Genomic DNA, 22,481 nt, shown 5'->3' with positions numbered 1-22,481 from the left:
TCTGGTACATAGTAGGAAAATCAGTGTTAGGTCATCTATCTCATTGTTACATTGAAACAGAAAATGGAAACAAGAATGCAAAAAAAAATTTAGGAAGTAGCAATCATCACTTTCAGTCTCAGAAAGGTCTTATGAGAAAACAACAGTCTCAGAAAACACTAAGTCAGAGGGTCAGTATTCCTAGAATATAGACTATTTTTGCCTCATTATCATGATCAGAGTTCTGCTTTGAAAAAAAAAAAAAAAAAAGCAAAGAAAAGAAAAGAAACCATAATCAAGAAGGGCAGACTGCATGTTTAAGAAACCATGACTCACAAAGAATTATACATTATTGTAAAGTTTTGAAAATGGAAATTAAAGATTTATAACTCTCGAGGCTTTCTCAATATCCTTTTTTGCAAACCTGCTTTTAGCAAAATTAAAAGAGCTTGACAACAAATGGTACTTTTTTGTTTTTTTTTCCCAGCTACCAATTGGTTACATGTCAGCTCAGCTTTCTAGAACTAAATTACTTTTTGAAAAATAGAATTACATATTTTTGTGACTGGCAAAGAAAATGTTGGCCAGAAATTTAAATATAATTCACTTCATATGTGTGTTTGTTTTTAAAGTCATAAAGCAGGGTTAGAGGAGGTGGAGGTCAGGAGGTAAATTGCTCATTTTTTATGGTTTTGTAAAGTCCTGGCATGTGAATTAAAACCTCAGGAAAGGGTCTAGGCTGCAAAACTTTGTTTAGAAACAAAAGACTTGCATGTTATGAGATATAAAACAATCTACATATATATGCATATAAGAGATTATATTGCATGATGTATTATATATACACATACATAAATTATGCTTTAGGTGAGACCAAATATATGTCTGTATGTATTATGTGATATTTAATGCATTGATATTTTCTAAAATGTAATAGGTTTCAGATAAATTTAACCAATTGTTAAATGTGAAACGCTATCGATATGTCAAACATCTATGACCACTTGCACTAATATGGCAGTTAATTTAATTCAAGAGATATTTACTGGGTATCTAACATGTGTCTGGTGGGAGCTGTGTGTGTGGGAGAAGCAAATGGCAAGGATACATGATGGCTCCTCTCAAGGGCAGCACAATCCAGGAGATTTATACATGATGTGGCCCCCAGAACCACAATCTGGTATGACGGCTACAGCTACCAGACTGATCCAGGACTGGAGAGGCATCAGACAAGAGATGTTTAGAATCACCTGCAGGTAGCAGCTTGCTGAACACCACAATTCATAGTTTCTTCTGAGGTTTCAGGACCGGACTGGACTGAGATGAGGTGGTAGACTACATGTTCCTACTTGTGATTACGATCAAACGATCCTGGAATGGTGCAGCCAAGTAATTCCACATTGCCCTTTTTCCTTTACATACAATAGGCATTCATTCTGGTCTTTGTGAAATGAAAGCTTACAGAGAAACTACTAATTTTCTTTATAGGCTCTTATAAAGTAGTAAAGTTTACACTGTAGCATATGTCTACATCTTATAGTAAATGCCACAAAATGTACTGCACAAAATTGAAATTTTGAAAACAAAATTAAACCAATAATTTGGCCCAATGAGTGAGTTAATGTCAAGAGCTGTGCTTAGCAATGCAATGAGATGCTTGGTGAGGTAAGAATATGGGCTTCACACTCAGAAAGCCCTGGATTCAAACAAGTGCTGCAGCACTTTCTATTTCATGACCTCAGACAAATTCCTACCTAAGGCTCAGTTTCCTCACTTGAAAAATATGAGGGGGTCTTCAAAAACTCACAAGGAATGTGTATCATTCAAAAACTGAGCTGATTTCAACATTATTGCACAAACATAAACTTACCTTTTGAATTTATTTTTCCATAGATCTTTCCCTTGTAGGACTAACAATAAAATATTTATGAGTAGTTAATGAATGATGTGCATAAATCACTTGGTATGGGGTAGGCAATTGCCTTCTGTCCTCTCTGAGTGTGAAGCTGCCTTTAGTGCTTGAATTTCAGAAGGAAAATATTAAGAAGCTCCCTGAACCATTTATTCCCACAAAGAAAAATAAACTTAAGTTTTTTATTATTTGTTTGCTTTTTTATTCATTTTTATTTTGTGCCTAATGTATTCTGAATATTAACACCTGTTCATACAGTGTAAATATCTTCTACCTTCCTGTGGCTTAACTTTTCATTTCACTTATGATTTACTTTAAGATCTGGGGTTTTGGGTGAATGTTTACAATCTGTGATGATTACTCATTTTTTAGTGGGATTCTTCATTATTATAGGAAAACATCTCAGTAGATTCAGCAGTTAATAAACTGTGAGTTACTTAAATTAAAAGAAAAAAGGTAAATAAATGCAGCAATTTGAGCAAGGAAAAAGTAAATAGTAACAAAGTTCACATGAAATAATCAATATTTAAAATAATATAACATTGAACAGAACTTTCAGAAAATCTATGTATTAGAAAGTTATAAATTACCCCAATTAAAATCAGAACACTAGTCAGTCATCCATAATCTGAAATATCCTTAAATGTGAATGAAAAAATATAGTCTAATACTAAAGAATTTTCAAAGGTGGGAATTCCTTGCTGGTTTTGTGTACATAAAAAGCTTCCAGACACCAAATCTTAAATTTTGTTGAGAAGTAAAATGTTTCACTATCATTAATTACTCTAGAACTTTTAACTTTTTACTTTTAAACAAATATCTAGGCTGTGCTATGCTATCCAATAAGCAATAATAAATCACATAGGCAATGATTTTTGTACTGTATTACAAAAAAAAATGTAGAGGAAAGTAACTTGGCATTCTGCATTAGAATGCTGACTTCCGTGGATTCAAATAAATCAAAAATAGGAGAATCTACAAAGGAATTAATCTCAACTTTGTAAGGTCACTGTCTAGACTCATAGAGGGAACTGAATAATTTCAACAGTAGAACGTCTTGTTTGCACAATGAAAGCAGAATCTCCATACATGCAGCTACCCGAGATGATAAAACAGAGCCCAGAAAACTTGGATTCAGCCATTTCACTATCTCCTCCAGAACATCGTGAATACTTTTAATTCAATCACTTTTGTCCACTCACAATACTTGTATGTATACAGCAAAGATTACTATCATACAGAATGCCCTATCAATTCATTTACAGTGGGAAAAAAGCAAAAGCGGTATCTCAGACAGTAAATTCTCACATTTTAAAGGGAAAAGAAAAACCTGTACGGTTGAAGCAAGATAACAGATTACTTTTTTTCCTCTTTACCTATGGAGAATCATTGTTAGCAGTTCCTTTTTCATTTCCCCTACTCTTTTCCATTCTCAAAGTATGTAACCAAATAGCATTTTATAGGCCTAAGGGAAAGTCAGTTTCTTGGCTTCCTTTTCTATACTTCAGTTGGAAATGATATGTTAGTTACAATTCTGGAATTTACTATTCCAACCAATGAGTCAGCATTTGCTTTCACAACACTTCAATTTATAGAATGTTCCAGGGAGATCAACTCTTTGGATGACTTCGGCTTCAATACTTCAAATACTTATTGACCTACAAAGCAAAGGCACAAACTACTACTTTTCTCTTCTTCTTCCAGTGAACTCCTGAGAGGCCATCTGTTAGGTGAGGGACTGTAGATACAATAATAGCATTCTGCTTGTGTGGTATTCTGCATTGGCCAACTCTGCTGCTTGGTCTAAGTGAGGTGCTTATTTGTACAGGGACTTTTCCCCTTTTTCTTATATACCTTGTCACCAAGTTTTGGTTTCTACAAAGAATGCTGTTTCTTCAAGTTTCTATATTGAATGCTGGGGACTCTTAAAACACTACTATGTAATGATGTGTATATTTATCTGCTCAAGTGGCTTAAATAATAGACATGCATTTTTCACATTTCTTCAAACCAGATTGTGCAAAACTGGCAGATTGAGTTCCTCTCAGGGATCTTTATCCTGGCTTGAAGATGGCAGCCATCTTGCTCTGTCTTCATGAGCGGAGAGAAGAAACTCTGAGCTCTTTCTCTTTTTATAAAGACCCTAATCCTATCATGAAGACTACACCCTTGCAATCTCTTCTAAACCTAGTTACTTCCCAAAGGCCTTATCTCTAAACACCAAACAACACATTGGTGGTTAGAGGTGTTTTTTTTTTTTTTTTTTTTTTTTTTTTTGACAGGCGAGTTAGACAGTGAGAGAGAGAGAGACAGAGATAAAGGTCTTCCTTACGTTGGCTCACCCCTCAAATGGCTGCTATGGCCGGCATGCTGTGACCGGCGCGCTGTGTCAATCCGAAGCCAGGAGCCAGGTGCTTCCTCCTAGTCTCTCATGTGGGTGCAGGGCCCAAGCACTTGGGCCATCCTCTACTGCCGTCCCGGGCCATAGCAGAGAGCTGGACTAGAAGAGGAGCAATTGGGACAGGACCGGCACCCTGACCAGGACGTGCCAGCACCACAGGTGGAGGATTAGCCTAGTGAGCCATGCGCTGGCCAGAGGTTAGAGCTATAACACATGAATTTTGGGAGGACATAATATCTTTCTCCCGGACACCCAAAAGTCATGTACTTCTCATATCTGTAGCACATTAATCCCACTCTAACAGTCTCCAAAGGCTTAATTTGTTCCAATATCAACTCTAAATACTAGTATCCTAATTTTCACTTATATATCCTCTAAATGATCTAGGAATGAGACATGAGATATGATTCATCCTAAAGTAAAATTCTTCTCCAGCTACCAAACCATGAAATCAGATCAAAAATTATGTGCTTCCAAAATATAATGTGGAACAGGAATAGGATAGCCATTGTGATTCCAAATGGGAGGAATCAGAAAGAAGAAAGGGTAGTTAGGTCTCAAGCAGTCTAAACTCCAGCGAAGCAGATATCATTAGATATTAAAGCTAATGAATACTTCTCTTGGGATCAATGCTCTGCTTTCTGGATGCTCTGGAGAGATGATCCCAGCCCTACAGCATTGTTGAGCAGAGGCCCTGTCCCCAGGTCTCTGGGCAGCCCCAACTTCATTGCTTCCAGAGAACACAGTTGGGCATATTGAATCTAAGATGATACCCTCTCCACTAGGAAATCAAGAAGACAACCCTAATGATCTCTGAATCACTTTCAGCATCATTCTTTCCTCATCCTGAAGAATAGTATGCATTAACAGTTGACTATTTCTGTGGTCCAGTCATATGGGATTTAAGATGTCTAATAGCTTGCCTTCATTTCAAACCATAGTGTTCCTGCCGGGGTGGCTGATTAGGTCTATGATTCACACTCAGACAACCTTCTTACAAAATGACTCTTGTTGGCCATTTGACAGCATTCTTTTCTAAAAAGCTTTACATTTCCTGATAAATAGTTTGAGGATTTTCCAGATCCCTAAGTGTAGTTCCTTTTTTGTTAACAATTACTTTTTAAATTTATTTCTCTTTTCTAATATCTTATAATTAACAGTCATTAGGGACCAAGCTGCTCCAATACCTTGTTTAGAAATCTCCTCAGTTAAAAAAAGAAAAAAAAGAAATTTTATCATTTTCAAGTTCTACCTTGTGCAAAGCACTAGAGCACAAACATAAATCAGCCAAGTTCTTTGTCACTTAACAGTAAGTTTTTTTCTTTTCTCCAGTGTCCAATAACATGTTCATTTCCATCTGAGATCTCACTATAACGGCCTTTACCATCCATATTTATACCAATATCCTATTCATGATTATTTATATATTCTAAGAAGATGGAAACTTTCTGTACAGTGTTTCTCTCTTCTCTCTGAGCCCTCACTATAATTACTTATAACAAGCTTCTATAGTTTGAAAATGATTTGGCTCCTCAACTTACGCAAATGCTTCAACCCCTAATAGTGCTTTCTGAAGGTGGGGACGTCAGGAGGTGATGGGATTGGGTCAGTTTGCAGGGGTGCAGACCCATCATCACATCATGGCACTTTTGGAAGACCAGACTATAAATGAATGTGCTGCATCTCTGTTTCCTGGTTTCCCATGTGATCCTCCCTCTGCATGCATCCCAGCATTCATAGCCCTCATCAGATGCCAGGTTCATGGGGTTGTTCAATCTTGAACTGTGAACCTCCAAGACTGTTAGTCAAAATAAATCATTCTTCCTCCCTAAGTAACTCCTTTTCAGTATTTGTTTTAGTGACAAAAAGGCTGATACACACACATTCTCTTCACGGAAATCTTAGCTTTGTCTAGATTATTCCTCAGAACTCTTTCAGACTTTACTCACTGCCCACTTCCAAAGCTTCCTCTACATTTTTCAGGCATTTGTTACAGATGCACCCCACTTCTTAGTACCAATTACTGTCAAACTCAGCTTGTATTACTACAGTAAAATACTATAGATTGAGTAGCTTAAAACATAGACATTTATCTCTTACAGTCTTGGAGGCTAGAAGTCCAGGATCAAGCATCAGATTGTATCCTTGGTGAGGACTCCCATCCTGACATGTAGACAGTTAGCTTCTCACTGTGAGCTCACATGGCCTTTCCATGGTGCCGGTGTGTGGAGGGGCAGAGATCTCTCTTTTCTTCCTCTTCTTATAAAGAAACTAATCCCATAATGGGAGCCCTACTCTCATCTAAAGTTATTACCTCCCAAAGCCCCAATTCCAAATACCATTACACTGAAGTTTAGGGCTTCAACATAAGAATTTTGAGGAGTTACAAACATTCAGTGAATAACAGTACATAATTTTCTCAATTTACATAACACATTTTGGCCTCAAGTTAACAATATTTTTTTGGTTTCCAAGGACCAAAATGGAATCTCCAATGTGTACATGGATGTCACATATTAAATACTGTTCCAGTTCAGGCTATAGGTACTTTGTGAATAAAAATATGGCTAGAGGCAGGCTCTTCTGTGATGGCCTCTCAGTTTAAAGGCCTGCTGATGCTGAACTTGCAGGGCCATAAAAGAATTTCTAACCAGTACTCACCATGAATGCAGCCCTTGCAATTCTCTATGGGTGAAATTCTCCTGAAGATGGCAGCCTTTCACTTCCAGGCTTCAGTCAATGCTGTTCCCTTCCTAGGAAACTGCTTTTCCCTCCAAGTAGAAAAACATCTACCTGCAGTTAGATCACCTCCTCCTTGTTCTGCCACCATCAGAGATCTTTTCACTTGGTCATTGGCTTGATCATCTATCTTTCAAAGTTTTAAGCTTAAAACAACAAGAACCGCCTCTCCCTATTCACAAATATATGTACACCCTTAAGCATGGCCAGCAAGGTATCAGAATGGAGAGAGTGACCAACTAGATGAAAAGTTGAGTTATGGCACAGACGTCCAACATGGAACTTAGGCATGCCTACAGAAACCTGAAGTCAAGCATGGAAGACATTTTGGGGCTTTCAGGGAACTTAGCAACTAAGAGGGTCTGTCTGCCAGATCAGAATGAAAACAAGCAAGAGAGATAGAAATAAAGGAAAACTCTTAGGTAGAGAATCGCTAAAGAGCCATATCCCAAATCCAAGTGACAAAGTTAATCCTAGAGTCATGTCCTTTCTTTACAATTTTGCTTAGGATTCACCACATTTCCTGTGGGGCCTAATATAGGAAAGAAATTCAAAAACTACTATAAATTTAAAAATATTATGAACAGAGCACTAACACAAATGTTTAATATTATAACCATGTGAGAATGGGGATCATGTACATGGGTCCATGCCCATGAAACCTGACCCACTGCCTCCATGCCTAGGTCCCAGGGACATATTGGTTCTACTGCATAACAGCATTTTAAGTGTATGTGGCAGTTATCTTGCAAGAATTGTGAAGCCCTGGAACTCAAAATTCTAGAAAGCAAATAATTCATGACTGCTAATGCAGAGCTTGATATGAACATTTCAAATGTCATCATTTAAAAAGTGAATACTCGCGTTTTTATAATGCACATTCTCTTCCAGAGATTTTTAATACTAAAATGTCCATTCCCAGCTTATCTTTCATTGATCCTCATTAGCAACCAGCTCCATCTTTGTGACAGAAACTAAGCATAAACAGTTTCATTCTTGATCACCATAGCAGCTTTACCACTGCACTGAACATAATATCCTGAAAGCACCTGCCTAATCTTTCAACAAAACATGATCCTATATTTTTCAACTTAGTTTGATGTGTTAGTTTACTCTTCATTTCCTGCAAATGCACAAAGATCAACTCAATCTTATTCCTCTACTGTGTTAACTTGTTCAATTAGGACACTTTATTTGGACATTGTTCTTATTAGTACCTTGCGTTAATCTGTTCTGTTAACTATTGGAAAATTTTGGAAATCACTGATTTTTCACATCTGAAAGACATTTTTATGCTATGTTAGTGACAATAAAATAGAAAACAACTCATAAAAGCAAAAGGAAACAAAATACCAAGATAAAAGTTATATTTTGGCAATAGTCTCATAAAAGAGCTGACAGATGTTATATAAGCATTATATTTAGTGTGAAGATATTCATCATTTTAAAAAATTATTATGTATATATTTCATGGCGTATAGAAAAAAATGATGATTCAGGATACCACACTTTGGCCAGAGCCAAAACCAAATTTTGCATACTGTTTTTCCATGGTAATGCATAGCTTGATCTACAGTCTCCAAGTCAAATACCCAAGTGATTTTTGGCATGTGATTGATTCTTTCAAAGGTAAATGAATACTTTAAGGAATTAGCAAGGGATTTATGGCTAATATTTTTAAATAATTATGGAATCCCACAGGAAAAATAAACCTGAACAATAAATTCTTATTGGTCATTTATGAATTCATGTACCACAACTCATTTGAAAAAGGGAATGCAACCATATTCTGTACTTTTTAATGGCTCTAGGATCCTACAATCTGCTGCAGAAGGACTGATGATTCTACCTTGAGGAAAGCTGAAAGCTGGAAATCAAATTAGATTCTCTAGCACACAGGGAGAAAGGAATCTCTGTTTGCTGTTGCTGGAAAACACCATTAGGAATGACCTGCAGACTTCCCATTTTGTAGAATTTAATTGTATTTAGATTTACTGCCATTACTACATATTCACATAAAGAGAGTTAATTCTTCAAAAATGTGTCTGCTTGGTAGGAGAGACACTCATTTGTTAGCTAATCATAGAACTGCTGATACATCAGCTGAGGATTTTCATGATATTAGAAATTCTTCATTGCTTCTAGGTCTTTTGGCTAAGATCAAGTGTAGAAATTCTTAAAATAAATCCCTTTTATAGACTCAGGATCCTGATTGTTTTCTAAATCTATTTTTATCTCTTTCTCATACAACACACACACACACACACACACACGTGTGTGAACACACATGGCATGGTGTTAGCCAAATACAGAGAACAAAAGAAGCTTCTACAAATTGGCCAGGAATCCCTGATAAAAGGATGAAAAGCAAATGTGCAACCACAAAGGTGGATTCAAGAAACATTAGTTAATTGGTTCAAAGGAGACCAGAGAGAAAAGATGCAACAGTGATTGACTGCCATGGCCCATTTTACAAAGGAAGAAACTGAGACCCAGAAACCTGAGTGATTTACTCAGGGTCACACACAAACTCAGTGAAAGAGCTGGAACTTCATGTAGATCTCTCGCTAATCTATCTTGTTGTAGATCTATCACCAGAACCACAATATTTCTATGACAATTCCACAAATGCCACTATCAATAATCAGACACCAGGACATAATAATTATTTTTAAACAGCATTGTTTCTTAAAATATATGTATTTTATTAGAGAAGCACAGTTACAAAGAGAGAGAGAGGCAGAGAGATACCTTCCATCTGCTAGTTCACTCCCTAAAGGGCCACAATGGCCGGGGCTGGGCCAAGCCAAAACCAGGAGCCTGGAAATCTATATAGGTACTACACATGGGTGGCAGAGGGCCCAAGTGCTTTGGCCATCTTTCACTACTTTCCCAGGTGCATTTGCAGGAGCTGGATCAGAAGTGGAGCAGCTAGGAGACAAACTAGTGCTCTGATATAGGATGCAAGAGTTGCAGGCAGCAGCTTAACTCCATGTACTACAACATTGACTCCTGCTGCTGTGTTTTTAATTTTGTTTTGTTTTGTTTTAAGGAATAAAGAAGGAAGAATATCTTAAAAGATACTCATAGGGAATAAGAGTCAAATCTAAGATGAGAAGACTTTACTTACTTTTGTATTTTGTCCAAACTGAATAGAAATGCATGATAAAACACACAAAAGAAATCAAGACAAATAAAACTTCAAAATAAAACCATTGTGGTCAAAAAATTACATGAGATTCAAATTTACTTTTTAAATATTTAATTTCATTCTAAAATACTTAACTTCATTCTGAGTATTCTGACAGACTAAAGGCTTGACATATTTAAGTATGGAAATCATTTTATTTTTAATTTGACAGGTAGAGTTATAGACAGTGAGAGAGAGAGAGAGAGAGAGAGAGAGAGAAAGGTCTTCCTTCCGTTGATTCACCCCCCACAAATGGCCGCTATGGCTGGTGCTGCGCCGATCCGAAGCCAGGAGCCAGGCGCTTCTTCCTGATCTCCCATGTGGGTGCAGGGGCCCAAGCACTTGGGCCATCCCCCACTGCTCTCCAGGGCCACAGCAGAGAGCTGGACTGGAAGAGGAGCGACCAGGACTAGAACCCGGCACCCATGTGGGATGCCGGTGCCGCAGGCGAAGGATTAACCAAGTGAGCCATGGCGCTGGCCCCTGGAAATCACTTTAAGAAAAACTTTATTTGCCTATTTTCTAACTAAACTGTTTCTAGAAATACATGCTCACAATAAGTGGCCCATAAATACCCTTGATTAATTACTTTGTAAGAAAATATGTTAAGCATAATTTATGCATTACAAACTACAAAGTGTGAGCAAAAAGTACATCAAGGTATAATTATAACAGCTAAAGCTGTTAAAGGAAAACATGAGGGGCCAAGGACAACATAGGTCTGATTAACACTGCAGCTGGAAGCTGAAGTATAGAGGAAGTGATATATTTGGTATTGCTATGCCTGATCAAGGATAAATATGAATTGATTTTAATTTAAAGGATACTAACCAATGTTCAGCAGATTGATTTGGCTCACGGACCATACTGAACAAATTGCCTAAAGGGTGTTCATAAAGAAGTCCAGGTGATTAGCCACCTGGGTTCAGAACCCTGGCTCCACCCCTTGGTAGGTATTGATGGAAGGCAAATCACTGAGCTTTCTCTGTACCCAATTTCTGCATCAATAAAACAAAAAAAAAAAAAAAAACACGTTTTTTCTCCATATATGGTAAGCTCTTAGAACAGCATTTAACACACACAAAGTGGTAGAAAAGGCTGTTGTTGCTCCCAACCCCTGCACAAATAGGGTTCTGTTGGCAAATAAACTAGAAAGACATTTCATCTTAGATTCTTCTCCTGGATGTTTCTAATTTAAATTATGGTATTAAAAGGTCCTAAAATTTCTATAATAAAGGAAAGAATTTAAATCTATTTAACCACAGTTTCCTCAAAATTACTGAAGTTACGAAAATAAATACATACTAAACTCAAAAGCTTAAATCTACTTATCACTCTATTCAAACAGACCTGAAAGCTATTGTAGCCTTTTCATAATAAAACCTTCCCTATGAATTGAGAGACTATTTGGTCAAAGACAAGATAAAAAAAGTAAAAAATTAGGGGGTGGGGAGAGCCAAACAAATAAGGAAGTAAACCCATAGTAATAACTTAGGGAGGATAATTAAATATTGGAGAAAAATGTGAGGAAAAAAAAAGGAGAAAAGTGAAATATGGATTCTTGGGATAATGAAAAGAACCCATGCCTATCCATCGTTAGAGGTTTCAGATTATATTATCAAAAGCCAGCTATGCTTCTCTGAATCTTGTTCTTCATAGATGGCAACAGCATTCCAGAACCCCCCACGATTTCCAAACATACAAGAGACTTCTTTTTCTTGTTCATGAATTATCATTTTCTAAAATAAAATCATAAATAATCTTTTGGGGTGTATTTTGGAAGAGTATCAATTTTATTTTACTCTGGCTTCTGTGAATAATTATATGAGGGTCATTCATGGGGTAGGATGGAATATAGTTTATTATGTAAAGCAGCCCCAAGTTTATTCCTATTATTTCACATATAATCATTAATTATCTATTTATTTTAGTCACCTAAGTATTACTTCTGTGGATAGAAGTCTATCCCCCTAGTAATATTTCTCAGAGGCCAGTGGCTTTCTAGCCTGGGGATACTAATGCCATCAATACTCCTGCCTTATGTAGCATCTTCTCCAGAGATGGACAGTTGTCCCCACTTAATACTAGACTAATTTAGAGTCCTGATTTATTTTAATGGGGTGATCTTTTAATCCAAAATTGTGAATTTTGTTATTCTTGAAGATATGCTACTTATAAAACAAAGAGTTTCCTCCAAAATAATATTGTAGGATTATATTTTCTCTCCAAATTAGAGAATGCCTATAAATCTATAGCTGCTGTTTTGATAAAAGAGCCAGACTACCAAGTAACTTCAATTTAGATTTCAAAATTTTTCAAAATTTTCCAATATTTCTAGAAGAGTAAGCCTAACTCATAACTCATTTAACATTATATTATGGAAGCATTTCTTTCCTAGGATCACAAGAAAATATAAGATGCTTTGGAGGGCCAGTTTGTATTTATAAAATATAAGGCTTACTATTACTATTAATTAAATATACTTTAAACTGTATACAATTGCTTGCAACTCTTTGCCCATTTGTACATAACTATGTTTAATGCACATCATTTGATTTCTCAGTAACATTTGAAAATTTAATCCAAGATCTACTAAAAAAAACTAGCATCAGAAGTGTTGATCTATATTTACTTTCTCTTTAAACTTACAACCACTCCTCAATGGGTAACCAAAGCATACTTGCTTGGCTTTAATTATGGTGATGGAAAATTTTAATGAAAATTTTTATATTTAAGCTTACTAGAAGGAAGAAAGAAAGAACAGTGTAATCTGTTTCCAGATGATTCCAGTGTGAATATGTAAAACCACCCTGTGCCTACACAGTGACTTCATTTCAGAGCCTCAGAAATATGATATTCTTTCCTAGCCTAAGCATTTATCATTCAATTACAAAGAACTCAGTATTTAAAGATATATAAACACAATGGCCAAGCATTGAATTGACACTTATGATAAAATACATTTGATTAAGACTTAATAAAGCACTGTGTATAGTACTAGTGAATAATGCATTGCCAGATAAAGTTGGACACAAAGCAAATATAGTGTCAAAGTTAATCTGGCTGGGTATTATTCAGCCATATTACTTTCTTTATTACTAGATTAAAAAATGCATATTGTGTTTCAGCAGCTTTTTCATTATTTCAACACATTACCCTTGTGCTTTTTAGAAAAGACCACCTAATTCCAAAAAGAACTACTGTAGCAGGAAACCACAGAGAAGCAGGCAATGGCTTTCTTGGTGACATGGGTTCCCATTATTACAGCTAATGTGGTTTGGTTTAAAGCATTATGGTTTTCAGAAACTACTTTTTAAAAATGCCCATTGTGTGTTTCTTTCCTTCACAAAGTACTAACCCAGAAAATTGGTAAATAACAATGTTGAGTAAACCCTTTTTTTTTTTTTGAAGAAATTTAGTTAAGGGAAATAAAATAATCTTTTCAGTTATCCATATCTCAACTTCCCTTAGACTGATCATATCTTTTAAAATGTGTTTGCTTTTCATTTTACAAGTTTTCAGCTGTCCATGTTGTACACATATTCTTACCTCAGTTTGAATTTCCTCAAAGTAAGCTTCCAAATAAAGATTTTAGTATAGCAAAATTTGAGGGGATAGGATGCCAGACCACACTAGGGAGGCATGTGATAGGGAAAGGAAGTCAAATTGTAGACAGTGTTACCAAGTGTTGGTATTGTACATAAATGCAGTATAATTGCAGTTGGTATCTCTGGGATCCAGTATTAGCACACACAAGGAGAGAGGAAGTGGAGACTTTTATACCCCTTTGGTTGGATACTGTAATTGCATGGGTTGGTGGGGAAGGAGAGTCAGCACTTGCCTGGTCTCTATTTCTGGACTACTATGCTAGCTGTAAGTAGACTCCCTGGATCAGAAAAAGCCCTTAGGCCAAGAAGTGCATGACAGCATCGCTAAGTCAGCCACTTACATGTCAATGTCAAGGTCCAAAGGTATAGGGGAAGGTCAGAGAGGCATCTCCTATAATCTTGATCTATTTCAGTAGGCTTCATGTTCTTGGTTTTCCAAAGTAGCTCTTTGTCTCCAAAACTCACTTAGCCCAGGGCTGACCATCACGCTTGGACTGCATCTATGTTCTTTCTGGTGTCTTGGAGACTGATTTATTTCTTTACCTTCCCAAGGGCAGCTGGGGCTTTTCTAAACTTTCTCAGTCATAACTAAAGTTAGAAAGGCCCTTTCAGCCTCACCCATGCATACAATTTTACCACTCTTCTTCCATCAGAAGAAGAAAAATTATATGCTTCAGTGTGTGTATACCACATTTATGTGGTTCATATATTGGTTGATTACAAGCAATTCAGTTTGGAGTATAATTTTGTTTTTGCAAGCAGTGAAAGAAGTAGAAGAAAAGAAGATAGGGCTTTGGAAAAATAATATTTTAGTGTATTAGACTGGTTTCTTGGATATAAAACAAAATGATCATCACCTTTGGGAAAGATAAATCGTATCAAGTAAAAGCATCATGGATGTAAGTGGTAGTTTACAGCAAGCATACAGTGAAAAGAAGATAATTATCATTCTTAATTTTAAATATGCCATCATCACTATTGAATAATTCATTGCTACTGTTATGAGAGGCTAGAGTTTTGGACTAGGCCTCAGCAAGCCAGACCAAATAAGAATGGAGTCACTTGTGCTAAGCGCCATGTAATCAAACTCAATTTTGAAACAGCTAATTACACACACACACACACACACACACTACACAAAGGAGATTCCAGGCTACCTGAGTCAGCATAATAAGGAAGTCTTCTGTTTCAACCCTACAAGGAGAGTAGTATTGAAGCAACCAATCTACTTTGTGTTTCTTATTTCTGCCTTCTTCAGCTCTTTTCTGTCAATAAAGTCAATCTTCTCTGCTCAGCTCATCGGTACACTCCTATTTTATGAAGCAAGGTTTTTGCCTGATTGTAAAGTCACAAATAAAAACAAATCAAATGAAAAACTAAATTTGTCTTTTGACACTGCTTTCCATACGTAAGCACATTTGGCTAACTAAAATATTACACGTATGTAACATATACTACTCCTCTATGCAGTCAATCTGTACCTCCTACTTTTCTCTGCTAACTGAACACATCATATCATGTGTGATTTATTCTCTCTTGCAAGTCTCAGCACATACTGTCTCAACTACTACCCTGACAGCTGATTCAGAGTGATCCTATCATACCTAGTTTACGCTACTATTTCATATCGCTACACATTTTTTCCAAGAATTCCTGGTTCATATCACTATGTTCCTAAACCTGTATATATGATATACCTGAAATTTGTTCACCTTCTATAAATAAAGAAAATGTAAAAAAGAAAATTCCTACAATGCTGAAGGCAAGAACTTTCCATGACCCACATCTCTCATGATGTCTGTGAAATTTAGCCATTAACATTTCCTTCACAGAGCCCCTGAAGATTTTTGAAGTCTAGAAATGCCCTTGACAAGTCACTAGCAAACTGCAGACAGTTAGTTAGTAAGGGGCAGGCACCGTGGTGTAGTGGGTAAAGCCACTACCTGCGGTGCCAGCATCCCATATGGGCACCAGATCAATTCCCAACTGTTCCACTTCCAATCCAGTTCCCTGATAATGCACCTGGGAAAAGCAGTGGAAGATGGCCCAAGTGCTTGGGCCCCTGCACCTACATGGGAGGCCCAGAAGAAGCTCCTGGCTCCTGACTTCACATCAGCCCAGTTCCAGCTGTTGTGGATATTTGGGGACTGAACCAGCAGATGGAAAATCTATCTCTATCTCTCTCTTCTTTCTGTAACTCTGCCTTTCATAAAAATAAATAAACCTTAAAAAAAGAAGTTAGTAAACAGCTGAAAAGAAGGGAGATCCTTCAGCAAAGCAAGTCTTGGGAGCCAAGGGAGGTAAGAGGTAAAGCAGTTGATATGGGGTCCCAGATACTATTGGAGGAAGGGAGGCCAAAAGAGATGTCTTTGCTTTGTGCCATGAGCACAAAATACAGTCTTTTATACATGAGAGAGTACAGAAAATTCCAAGGGGAAAAAATCAGATATAAGACATGACATGCTGGGTTTACAGTATTAACTACATATTCACGGAGGCCAAGTCTCAGGCTTTGGCAGATTTTACTTCCAGAACTTGGTACAATCAGTACTGTTGAATTTTCTTAATTACACTTGGCAAAGCAATCATCAATTGCTCATTTTCCACTTTAAAACCTTTCTTCTGCCTAAGTGGGGATAAAGAAACCATTTCACCCATCCCTCTAGCTAAAAACCTCCAAATGATCCTTAATTAGAGTTAAGGTTCACAGGAGTAATAAGAAATAATGTGGCTGAATTTCATAAGAATCTGTGGATTATACCTTGTATTTTCTAGTTTGGACCACTGTAAGTCAATACTTTCATAGAATGACAGATCTCTGCAAGGCATTGCGTCTTACTTAAGCTAATACATGATTATCTTCCTCAACCAAATTACAACCATTATGCTTGTAAATGTTAGTGCCAATAACTGTTGTTTACTGACTGAATGTGGAAAAATGCCCTACTCTAATACATGGGCGTGAACAATTCTTTAAAGCAATAGATTTATTTTTGTCTCACACAAGTAATACATAACTAAACCTCATTATAAAGAATGAATAAAGTCAGAAATATGTACAAGAGAAAACTAATGCTCTCTTTGACTCTCCTCCCTGATACCCCTAACCTCCCAATAGGTTTCAAAATTAGAAGCTCAGCATAAGCCCTTCCAGATCTGTGTTACATATGTAGATAGATAAAATGCACATAATCTGATCCCATCCTTATTATATTTTAAAAGTACAAAGTTATTATATAATTATGACATGTGAAATAAATCAAAGATGTCTAACAAAAATTAAAAACACAAACAAAAAAAAAAACCTATCATGTCTCTCATCAACTGTCTTTCAAGGCCAAGATCCAAACATAGGTGTAATTCATTTTCTAATTTGTTCACATTTCTTCCTTGTTCATAGATTCATAGATACACAGATACAGGTACACATATATCTTAATATTTTCTTACACATATAAAATAATATGCTTGTATTACCCAATAACTTACCCTGCCTTTAAAATAATACACATATATTTTATAGACATATATATTCACATATGTAGATATACATATCTACATTTCAAGGGCTATTCTTCCAAGTCATCAGATATCATTCTAACAAATTCATGATAAACAACTTCATGATAGTCTACAGGGTGACTGTGCCATAATTAATTCAGACATTCTGTTACTGAAAAATATTCACAGTTATTTCTGGGTTACTGCCATAATATATGTCATCAAAAGAGGAATCTCTGTGTTTTTACCCTTATAAATTCAGTCTTGTTTTTTTTAGATCAATTCTCCAAAGCATGAATTTAGTGCTAGTACAATTCATTAATTTTACTAAACATTATCTGACAAATTTGCAGTTTTGAAATGATTCCTATTTCTTTAAAAATATATTATAATGACTACTTCCCTACAACCTGCCATGATATAAAACTAATATTTTTATTTTATCCCAGTCTATGTATGAAAAACACAATCTCACTATTGCTTTTGTTTTCATTTGTCTATCTACTAGAAAGACCGGGTATATTTTTATATAATTATCAATGATTGAAGGTTTATTATTTTGTGTATTACTGTGATAAGATCCTTTGCGCATTCGTGGTAAGGAAAATTGCCTCCTGTCCCTAGTAATTCTTTTTTCTCAGTGTTCTCCTTGTTATTCAAAGTGTCAGTAGACTTGCCAATAATAATCTAATTCTTTCATTGTATAGAGACCCTTTTGGTACCTTCTACCATGAGAGGATTGTGTTTGTCACCTCCAAAGGATGCAGGAACATGGCATCATTGTGGAAGCGGGAATAGCCTGGGCTCTCAGCAGACACCAAATCTACCAGTGCCTCATCTGAGACTTTCTGCAGCTACAACTGTGAGAAACAAATTTCTATTCTTTTTAACAAACTTCGTCTGTGGTATTTTGTTGTAGCAATACAAATGGACAAAGACACATTCGAAATACAGAAATACCTAATGGCATCTAATTCAATATATGGGAAATAGGAAGAGGAACAAGATGGATAAAATAAGATAAATTGATGTATCCTGAAACTAAACTAAAAAAGAGTAAGAAATTCTGTGGAGGGACCTGTGAAGTGGTGAGTAGACTAGGCCTCCACCTGTGGTGCCTGCATCCCATATGGGTGCCAGTTTACATCCCAGCTGCTCCTCTTCGGATCCAACTCTCTGTTATGGCCTGGGAAAGCTGTTGAAGACAGCCCAAGTAGTTGGGCCCCTGCACACATGTGGGAGACCCAAAAGAAGCTCCTGGCCCATGGCTTTAGATTGGCTCAGATCTGGCCATTGTGGCCATTTAGGGAGTGAACCAGTGGATGAGAGATCTTTCTTTTTCTCCCTCTCTCTGGAGCTCTGCCTCTCAAATAAATTAATAAAAATATTTTAAAAAAAGAAATTCTGTGGAAATATTCAATATTATAGATAATCACTGATGGATCAGGGTAAGGATATTTCTAGAACAGAAAGAGAAGAAACATCATTGCTAGTTTTAAAAGGCCTGATACACACTATTTATCATTACAAATATTACCTCCTTTAATTCTTTCAGCCTGTTGGGTAGGATGGGGTTATCAAGCTAACATTACAGATGAGGTTTATCAGAAATGTTAAGTAAGTGTCCCAAAGTTACACAACTAGTATGTTGCATAATTAGAAGGAAAACTTGACTCTGTCACTTCACTGTGATTTCACCTTTTCCATATGCTCTACATGCAATTATTCTTCATTTACACAATCTGGGGGTTTTTAAAAATATATTCTAGACATCAGATTTGTATGTTTATAGATACATGTTTATATATTCTGTATAAGATTTCTCTATATATTCTAAAATCAGGTGCTCTTCAACTTATCATGGGGTTGTTTCTCAACAAATTCTTTTTTTTAAGATTTATTTTATTTATTTGAAAGACAGAGTTACAGAGAGAGGTAGAGCCAGAGAGAGAGAGAGATCTTCCATTCCTCTGGTTCACTCCCCAAATGACTGCAATGGCCAGAGCTGAGCTGATCTGAAGCCAGGAGCCAGGAGTTTCCTCCAGGCCTCCCATGTGGGTGCAGGGGCCCAAGGACCTGGGCCATCTTCCACTGCATTCCCAGGCCAGAGTAGAGAGCTAGATCAGAAGAGGAGCAGCAGCGCCCATATGGGATGCCGGTGCTGCAGGCTGGGGCTTTAACCCACTGTGCCACAGTGCCAGCCCCAACAAATTCATTTTAACTTGAAAAGGAATATAATAAAACTAACTTATCAACCACCATAGCATACAGGATACTGCAGATACTGTAGCATGCTGGTTTTTTACTCTTGAAATCGATCGCTTAAGTTACAGGAGCTTGGACTCACTTGTGCTCTTGAGACTCACAAGAGAATATCATACAGCACATTACTAGTCCAGGACCAGATGACTTCAGTGCTGAAAAGAAAAGCCCAGGACTGGATGGCTTCAATGCTGAATTCTACCAAACCTTTAACAAAGAACTAATTCCCATTCTTCTCAAACTATCAAAAACAATTGAAAGGAAGGGAATCCATGAGGCCAATATCACCATGATTCCAAAACCAGAAAAAGATACAAAAATAAGAACTGTAGATCAATATCCCTGATGCCCATAGAAGCAAAAATTCTCAACAAAATACTAGTTAGCTGAATCCAACAACACATCAGACAGATCATTCACCCAGACCAAGTGGGCTTTATCCCTGGTATGCAGGGATGGTTCAACATATGCAAATCAATGGATGTGAAGCACCACATTAACAAATTAAAGAATAAAAACCATATGATTATCGCAACTGGTACAGAAAAAGTGTTTCACAAAATACAACATCCTTTCATGATTGAAAAAAAAAAAAACCTTAAGAAAGTTGGATATAGAATGAACATTCTTTAACACAATCAAGTAATCAAGGCAATATATGATAAACCCACAGCCAACATCATATTTATTGGAAAAAAACTTTTTTTATTTTTTTATTTTATTTTATTTTCATTTTTTGACAGGCAGAGTTAGACAGTGAGAGAGAAAGAGACAGAGAGAAAGGTCTTCCTTTTTCCATTGGTTCACCCCACAAGTGGCCGCTATGGCTGGCGCGTTGCGGCCGATGCACTGCGCTGATCTGAAGCCAGGAGCCAGGTGCTTCTTCCTGGTCTCCCATGCGGGTACAGGGCCCGAGGACCTGGGCTATCCTCCACTGCCTTCCCGGGCCACAGCAGACTGCTGGACTGGAAGAGGAGCAACCAGGACAGAATCCGGCGCCCCAACCAGGATAAGAACCCAGGGTGCCGGTTTCGCAGGCGGAGGATTAGCCTAGTGAGCCATGGCGCCAGCTGGAGAAAATTTTGAAGCCTTTCCAGCAAGATCCAGAACCAGACAATGATGCCAACCTTTCACCATAGCCATGCAATATAGTTCTGGAAGTTTTAGCTAGAGCCATTGGGCAAGAAAAAGAAGTCAAAGTGATATAAATTGGAAAGGAGGAAGTTAAATTATGCCTGCTTGCAGATGACATGATCTTATATAAAGGGAAACCAAAAGACTATGCTAAGAGACTACTGGAACTCAAAGAAAGTTGGTAAAGTTTCAAGATATAATATTAATACACAAAATTCAATAGCCTTTGTATACAATGCCATGTCTGGAAAAAAAACTTATAAGATCAGTACCATTCATGACAGCTACAAAAAAATTAAATATCTTGGAATAAAAAAATCAAGGATGTGAAAGTTCTCTACAATGAAAATTACAAAACAATAAAGAAATAGATGAAGACATAAAAATGGAAAAATACTCCATGTTCTTGGATTGTAAGAATTAATATCACCAAAATATTGATACTACTGAAAGCAATTTATAGATTCAGTGAGATCCCAATCAATTTACCAATGACATTCTTCTGAAATCTAGAAAAAATGGCCGGCACCGCGGCTCACTAGGCTAATCCTCCGCCTAGCAGCACCGGCACACCAGGTTCTAGTCCCGGTCGGGGCGCCGGATTCTGTCCCGGTTGCCCCTCTTCCAGGCCAGCTCTCTGCTGTGGCCAGGGAGTGCACTGGAGGATGGCCCAAGTGCTTGGGCCCTGCACCCCATGGGAGACCAGGAGAAGTACCTGGCTCCTGCCATCGGATCAGCACGGTGCGCCGGCCGCAGCGCGCCGGCCAAGGCATCCATTGGAGGGTAACCAACAGCAAAGGAAGACCTTTCTGTCTCTCTCTCACTGTCCACTCTGCCTGTAAAAAAAATAAAAATAAAAATAAAAAAATAAAAAAAAGAGAAATCTAGAAAAAATTATGCTAAAATTCATATGGAAACACACAAGAGACTCTGAATAGCTAAAGCAACCATTTTAAACAACAAAAACAAAGCCAGAGGCATCACAATACCAGATCCAAAACATACTACAGGGTAGTTATAATGAAAACAGCCCAGTACTGGTATAAAAATAGACATGTAGACCAATGAAACAGAATAGAACCCATAGAAATTAATCCACGCATCTACAACCAAATAATCTTTGACAATCAAGCTGAAATTGATCCCTGGAGAGAGGATAGTCTCTTCAACAAATGGTGCTGGGAAAAATAAGATCTTTGCATGCAGAAGTATGAAACAAGAACCCCACCTTACACTTGATACAAAAATCAACACAAAATGGATCAAGGATCTAAATCAATAACCTGATACCATCAAATATCTAGAGGAAAACATTGTGGAAACTCTGCAATGCATTGGCATAGGCAAAGACTTCTTGAAAAAGACCCTAGAAGCACAGGTAATCGAAGCTAAAATAGACAAATGGGATTACATCAAGCTTAGAAGCTTCTGTGAGGCAAAGAAAACACTCAGCAAGGTGAAGAGGCAACCAAAAGAATTGGAGAAAATATTTGCGAGCTATGCAACCAATAAAGCATTAATATCCAGAATCTATAAAAAGCTCAAGAAACTCAACAACAACAAAACAATCTAAGAAATGGGCAACTGACTTAAACAGGCATTTTTTAAAGGATGAAATTCAAATAGCCAACAGACACATGAAAAAATGCAAAGGATCATTAGCCATCAGGGAAATGCAAATAAAAAACACATGAGATTTCACCTCACCTCGGTTAGAATGTCTGTCATCTAAGAATCAAAAAATAATACATGTGG

General features: G+C 37.0%; 1 protein-coding gene and 1 pseudogene across 4 annotated transcripts in view; one reads left to right on the top strand and one right to left on the bottom strand.

Annotated features, from left to right (window-relative positions):
• MACROD2 (mono-ADP ribosylhydrolase 2) overlaps positions 1 to 22,481 on the bottom strand; it is a 2,169,899-nt gene that overhangs the window by 995,644 nt on the left and 1,151,774 nt on the right. The gene's annotated exons all lie outside the window — the stretch shown is intronic.
• LOC149123424 (U2 spliceosomal RNA) lies at positions 9,166 to 9,337 on the top strand (annotated as a pseudogene).

The sequence above is a fragment of the Oryctolagus cuniculus genome, chromosome 11 (genome assembly GCF_051225735.1).
Source record: "Oryctolagus cuniculus isolate XC-2025 breed Fujian yellow rabbit chromosome 11, ASM5122573v1, whole genome shotgun sequence".
NCBI lineage: Eukaryota > Metazoa > Chordata > Mammalia > Lagomorpha > Leporidae > Oryctolagus > Oryctolagus cuniculus.
This window is presented reverse-complemented; position numbering and strand designations above follow the sequence as displayed.